Source organism: Penaeus japonicus, unplaced genomic scaffold (assembly GCF_977035675.1).
Source record: "Penaeus japonicus unplaced genomic scaffold, GWHDUDI00000001_assembly GWHDUDI00000036, whole genome shotgun sequence".
Classification (NCBI taxonomy): domain Eukaryota; kingdom Metazoa; phylum Arthropoda; class Malacostraca; order Decapoda; family Penaeidae; genus Penaeus; species Penaeus japonicus.
Genome location: NW_028234438.1, coordinates 7,691,366 through 7,698,865, shown reverse-complemented (window position 1 = coordinate 7,698,865; position 7,500 = coordinate 7,691,366). Strand labels below are relative to the sequence as shown.

General features: G+C 37.7%; 1 protein-coding gene across 1 annotated transcript in view; it reads right to left on the bottom strand.

Annotated features, from left to right (window-relative positions):
• Positions 1–7,500, bottom strand: part of LOC122254857 (follistatin-related protein 5) — a gene marked incomplete in the record, with an annotated part of 587,828 nt that overhangs the window by 540,958 nt on the left and 39,370 nt on the right.

The window sequence follows — 7,500 nt, the reverse complement described above, 5'->3', positions numbered from 1 at the left end:
CCCCGCCCGGCCAAGATCTCACATGCAACACAAATATTTGCTGACAAGAGGGAGGCTGATATTTCTCATTCTCTCTCTCTCTCTCTCTCTCTCTCTCTCTCTCTCTCTCTCTCTCTCTCTCTCTCTCTCTCTCTCTCTCTCTCTCTTACCCCCATCCTTATCCTCACCTTTCTCCTGTCCTTGTCCTTGACCTTTTTCTTCTCCTTTACCTCAACCTCATCCTCTTCCTCTCCCTCTCCCTCTCTCACTGCCATTCCCACAACCTCCCACTCCCTCTCCCTCTCCCTCACCCCCTATCTAACCCACTCCCCCTCCCCCTCCCCCTCTCTCCCACGTCCATTTCCCTTCACCATTACTGTTATTGCATTATTCAGCAAAATCACTGTGTGCTTATTACCTCTACCGTTATTCCTCTCTACCGCCGCGCCGTGCGCTCCCTCGAGCGCCGGTGACATTCCTTTGCAACGTTGCACCGATCGACCGCCGCAACGCAATCGTTACCCTTCGTTCGGATCATTTTCCAAGAAGTTGCCATTGCAATGCTATCACCTTGCTTCTTTTCTTTTTTGTTGTGATTTTTTTTTCTATCATTTTTTTCTCTCTTTTTTTATTGGATTCCTGTTTCTTTCTCTCCTTGTTTTTTTTTTTCTTTTCTTCTCTTTCTTAGCTTTTAATGCTTCTTCTGTTTCGTTTTCTTTTCGTTTTCTTTTCTTATGCTTCTTTTTCCTCTTCCCCATCCTCACTCCCGCTCTCATGCCTACGCCCACGCTCACGCCCACGCCCACGCCCACGCCCACGCCCACTCCCATCCCCACCCCCAACTCCTAGCCAGCACCCAACCTCCACCTACACCGAATAAAACCCTTTTTACCCTTGCAACATTCTGCAACATTGATTCTCTTGTGACTGATATTTCCTATGGCTAAGAATACGTTTTCTTGCGACAGACTGACCTCGTGTGACGTCAGATTATGATAAAAAAAAAAATATATATATGTATTGATGACTGAATACAATCAATACATATCAGATAAATAAATACAGGCATAAAACAAGAAATATGAATGAATAAATATTAGTCAAATAAAGGAATATAGAAATAAATAAAGGTAATAGACAAAACGCAATAAACAATAATTTGACTAAACAAATAGATAGGAAGATATATATAAATGGATCTATATATTCAATTATACCGAGAAACACCCATTGATAAATATAAAACAGAATTACTAAATAGCTGAAATTGATAAATAACTGATAATTAATATCTACGTAATTGGAAAATTTGAGCAGGGCAAGGTAAATTATCATTACTCGCATTAATAATAATTATTATTAGAATAAAATAAGGGAAAAAAGAGAAGAGGCGAAAGAAAACGGAGATTTTAAAGAAGAAAAATAATAAGGAAAATACACCTACCATGCTCCCCTTTCCTTTCCTCTTTCAATTTTCCTTTTCCTTTTCCTTTACCTGTCCCTGCCCCTTTACCTCCCCCTCTCCCTCTCCCTTACATTTACCCCCATTTTTACTATTACCCTTTCCCTTTCTATTTCCCTTCTCCTTACCCTTACCCTTTCCCCTGTCATTTCTTTTTCTCCCCCTTCTCTTCCTCCTTCTGCTTCTCCGCCTTCTTCTTCTTCTTTCTCTTTTCATCTATTCCTTCCTTCTTTCTTTCAACCTCACGCCTGTCGGGGTACCTCCACACCGGAGAAACCATCTGATTCATCTTCAAGAAACATATGCAAGATTTTCTCAAAACGACACGTTTTCCTCAACGCAATCGGTTTTCTTGAAAAGGGTTATGAAAGCTGTGTGTTTTCCTGAATTTTCGTTTTCTTTTTTTCGCGAGAATTTCCAAAAACCTATTCCCGTTTTTTTTTCGTAAAAGATTTTTTCTTTCGTAAATATAAACATCGTGAAATAAATATGCTAAAACTGTTTAAGAATGAAAAAAAAGTATATTGATATTCTCTTTTCAAATATGATTTAGTCAAATTACTGGATGAGGGTCCAATTAATTAACAGAATTTTGACCGACGATTCAGCATTATGAGGCAGAAGGGGATAAAAGAAGACATGGAGACAGAGAGAGAGAGGGATGTAAAAGGAGAAGAGATGTGGAGTGGATGAAGGAGAGATGGAGATAAAGATATAGATGAGTATTAATATCGAACAGACATTTTAAATAGCATGAACTATGCAAACACAATTAATTCAGCTTAATTAGACAAGTTGAATGAGGTAATATTAATATCATCAACGATAATGATGATGATGATGATGATGATGATGATGATAATAATTATAATGATAATGATAAGAACAGTAATAATAATAATAATAATAATAATAATAATAATAATAATAATAACAATACAACTACTAATAAAAGCAATAATAATAATGGTAAGTTATATTAGCAAAAGTGACAATGCTAATAACAACAACAAAGGTAACAACAACAGTAATACTAATAATAAAAATAGCAATACTTGTAATATTAATAAAAACAATAATGATAATAGTAATAAATACAATGATAATATTAATAATAATAATAATAATAATAATAATAATAATAATAATAGCAACAATAACAATAAAAGCGATAATAACAAGAACAATAATAATAAAAAAGAACAATAAAAAGAAAAACAAGAACACAAACAAGAACAAAAACAAATAAAGTACAAGCAACAAACATAACCTCAAAATACCTACAACTGAACCAACATACCTTTTCCTTTCTTTTCTCCTTCTTCTCTTTCTTTTCTTCTATCTCTCGCTTTTCCTCTTTCTCTCCCTATCTCTTTCTCCCTCCCTGCCTGTCATCCACATTTACCTGAGGGTTGAGAAATGACGTATTAATCCGCGGGGGAGGTTCACGGCATTTAATGTGATTTATAATGAGAGCTGTGAGCGACGCACTAAATGTTATTTAATTAGTCCAGGAAGGGATAGAGGAGAGAGGAAGTACGAGGAGAGAGGGGAGGATGGAGGGAGAGGGAGAGGGAGAGGGAGAGGGAGAGGGAGAGGGAGAGGGAGAGGGAGAGGGAGAGGGAGAGGGAGAGGGAAAGGAGGGGGGAGGGAGAGGGGGAGATGGAGGGGAGAGAGAGCTGAAGAGGGGGAAGGGTGGGTGGATTTTAGTTTGGGGAGACGGTGTGAGGTGTGAGAAAGGAGTGGAGGGTGGTAGGGTGAAAGAGTTAGGGAGTGGGGTGGTGAGGTTGAGTGGTTGATGTGAGGGAGGCAATTGATTGAGACGGGGTCTGAGGAGAGTTGGTTGGATCGCTGTGGTTGGTGTTGTGTGTTTTATTGATGTTGTGTGGGGGGGTGTGTTTGTCTGTTTGGGGGTTGGGATAAGTTTGTTGATGGAGGTCTGACAGTCTGGTCTGGTATGTATGTGTTGTGTGTGCTGTGTGTGTGTGTGTGTGTGGTGTGTGTGAGTGTGTGTGTGTGTGTTTGGAATATATATATATTTGTGTGTGTGTGTGTGTGTGTGTGTGTGGGGTGTGTGTGTGTGGTGTGGGTGTGTGTGTGTGTGTGGTGGATATCTTATCTACTAATTTGTTAGTGTTTGTGTGTTGTGTGTGTGTAGTGTGTGAGTTGAGTTGTGTAGAGTGTGTGTGTGTGGCTCTATCATATATCTATTTCTATAAATGCCTATCACTTTTCTTGTGTGTGTGGTGTGTGTGTTGTGTGTGTGAGTGTGTGTGTGTGTGAGTGTGTGTGTGTGTGGTGTGGCTATAAATATCTCACATATATCTCTCTATATATCTATCTATATCTATCTCTGTGTGAGTGTTGAGTGTGTGTGTGTGTGTGTGTGTGTGTGTGTGTGTGTGTGTGTGTGGTTGTGTGTGGTGTTGTAGCGAGTGAGTGTGTGTTGTGTGTGGGTGTTTGTGTGTGTGAGGGTGTGTGTGTCGTAGTGGAGTGGGTGTGTGTGGAGTGTGTGTGTGTTGTGTGTGTGTGTGTGTGAGTTTGGAGGTGGTTGTGTGTGTGTGTGTGTGTGTGTGTGTGTGTGTGTGTCTATGAGTGTGTGTGGGGGGTGTTTGTTGTGTGTGTGAGTGAGTGTGTTTTGAGTGTGTGTTGGGTTTGGTTTGTGTTTGTTTCTGTGTGTGTGTGGGTGTGTTTGTGTATTTTTGTGTGTGGTGTGTGTTTTTGTGTGTGTGTGTGTGTGTGTAGGTATATCACTTTTTTCTCTATATCTCTCATATATGTGTGTGTGATGTGTGTGTGTGTGTGTTTGTGTGTTGTGTGTGAGTTTGTGTGTGTGTGGTGTGTTTCGTGGTGTGGTTGTAGGATGAGTGGATTGAGTGTGGGTATGTGTGTGGTGTTGTGTTTGGTGAGTGGGTGGGTTGGAGTGTGGTGATACTTCTCACACAAGTGTGGGTGTGGGTGACAATGGTGTGTGTGTATGTGTGTGAGTATGTGCGTGGGTGTGAGTGTGTGTGAGTGTGTGGGTGGGTGTGTGTCTTGTGATGTGTGGGATTGGTCTGTGTGGTGTGTGTATGAGTGTGAATGTTTGTGGGTCGTTTGTTTTAGTGTGTGTGTGGTCGTGTGCTGTGTGTAGTGTGAGTGTGTGTTTTGTGTGGGGGGGGCAGAGTGTGGTAGGGAGTAGAGATATCATCTAATTGTGGGGTGGTTGTGGGTTTTTGGGGTGTGAGTGGTGTGTGTGTGTGTGTGTGTGTGTGTGTGTGTGTGTGTATGTGTGTATATTTTGTGTGTGAGTGTCGTGTAAGTGTGTGTGTGTAAGTGGTGTGTGTGTTTTTGTGGTGTGTGTGTGTGTGTGTGTGTGTGTGGGTGTGATGTGTGTGTGTGGGGTGGGTGTGTGGGAGTGTGTGGTGTGTGTGGTGTGAGTGTGTGTGTGTGTGTGTGTGTGTGGATTGTGTGTTATGTGTAGGTGTGTGTGTGTGTGTGTGTGTGGGTGAGTAGGTGTTGGTGTGAGTGTGTGTGTGGGTGTGTGAGTGGGGGGTGTGTGGGGATGTGTGGGGTGTGTGTGTTGTATGTGTGTGTATGTATGTGTGTATGTATGTGTGTGAGTCTGTGTGTGTATGAATCAGTGTGAGTATGTGTGTGGGGGTGTGTCAGAGAGGTGTGAGTTTGTGTGTGGGTTGGTCTGTGTGTGTAGTGTGTGTGTGGGAGTGTGTGAGTGTTGTGTGTGCGTGTGTGTGTGTGTGTGTTGGTGTGTGGGTGTGTGGGGGGGAGGGGGGGGGGGGGGTGTGGGGGGGGGGGGGGGGTGTGGTTGGGTGGGTTGGTGGGTGGGGGAGTGGGAGGGTGGGGGGTGTGTCGTTTGTGTTGTGAGAGTGTGGAGAGAGTGTGTGAGTGGGTAAAGTGTGTGTGAGGTGTATGAGACTGTGTATGTGTGTCGTGAGTTGTGTGAGTGTGTGTGCTGAGTGGGGGGTGTGTGAGTGTTAGTGAGAGTGTTTGTGCTTTGAGTTTATAGGGGGGGGGGTGTTGGGGATGGAGTTTGGTCAACTACTAGGGTGGATAGGTGTGAGTGTGGATGGGTGGTATTAGGGGTGGTGTGAGGTGTGGTGAGTGTGTGTGTGTGTTAGTGTTAGTGTGTGTGTGTGGAGTGTGAGTAGAGTGTGTCCGAACATGTGTTATATTATCTTTTTTACATATGATTTATCGGAGTGACAGTGAGTAAGTGTGAGATATTTATTTTTATTATATTAGACATTATATACATATATGATTTCTATATATACATATATATATATATACATATTATATGATATATATTATATATACTTATTTTTTTTATTTATATATAGATATGTATTTTTTATTCATATTATATATATATATGTATATATATATATATATATATTATATTATATGAATATAGATATATATATATCTATATATTTTATATATATATATTTGATATATATAATATATATTTATATATATATATAATTATATATATATATGAATATGTATATATGGATATATATATGGATTTATACATATATATATATTTTTATATTATAATATTATATTTATATTTATATATATGTTGATATATATGTATATATATGGCTTTATATATGTTTATATCATATTTATAAATTTACATTATTTTACTTTAATTAACTATATATTTTTTATAAAATATAAAATATAATGTAATAAAATATATAACTATATATTATATATATGTAATATATGATGTTATATATAATATATATATATTTTATTTAATATATATTTATATTATATATATTTTATTTTGTGTGGTTTGTGGTTGGTGTGGGTTGGTGTGGTGTGTGTTTTTTGTTGGGGGTTTTGTATGTATGTAGAGGGTTGTGTTATATTATATATATATATTTTTATATATATATAATTAATATAATGTTAATAATGTTTATGTATGTTGATTTTTTATATATATATATAATATAAAAAATTTATATATTATATTATATATTATTATATGTATGTTTGTATGTATATTTACATGTTATTTTTATGTTATTTAATATATATTTATTATATATATAAATATTTATATATTTTATATTATGTGTGGTGTGTGTGTGGTTTTTGTGTGTGTGTGTGTGTGTGTTTTGATATATTTTTATATATATATATTTTTAATATATATATATATATATTTTAAATAATTATGTATGTTTTTTATGTGTGTATTATAAATATATTAATATATTTTATATTTTATAATTTATATATATATATTAATATATATAAAATTTTATTTATTTATTTTATACATAACCCATTTTAGTATTGTAAAGATTAAAAAAATTTTCCCACTTGCAAACTGTACAGTTGTAAAAACTAAGGGAAGGTTTAAAAAACAAAATTTTTTGGCCCCAGAGGAAAGGACAAAAAAAATACACTGGAGGATATTTTTAATGGGAACATTTTTTTTTTTTTTACTTTCCTTTGCCTCTTTCCTTTTCCTCCTTTTTTCTTATTTTTTTTTACTGTTTTTGTATTGTTTTCGGTCATTTTTTCCCTTTTTACTTATTTATCTCCTATTTCCCCCAACTTCAACCCCCCTTTTCTCTTCCTCACCTCTTCTTGCTTCCCTAAAACTCTCCCTCTCTTTCTCACCTCTTCTTAATTTTCCCCCTCCTTCTCTTTCTCACCTCTTCTTTCCCTTCCTTAGCTCTTCCCTCTCCCCTCTACCCTTACCTCTCCCCTTTACCCAACTTCTTTCCCTCCCCTAAATTCCTTTCAAACCCTTTCCCCCCCCCGCTCCCCAACCCCCCCCAATCTTCCTCCTCTTTCCCCCATCTCCCTTTTCCCTCCCTACAAGACGGTCATAATGAAAATTTTGAGAAAAACCCCCCCCCCCCCCCTGCCACGCTCCTCATTAATTATCACGGGGAAAAAATTAAGAACATCCAGAATCCTGTCTAATTATACGTTTACGGGCCTGCTTCGTTTGAATGTGATATTTAGCATTTCGCCCAATATGTCGTGAAAAACGTAGATGTTTTAAAGGTCATAGCGATAGTGATGTG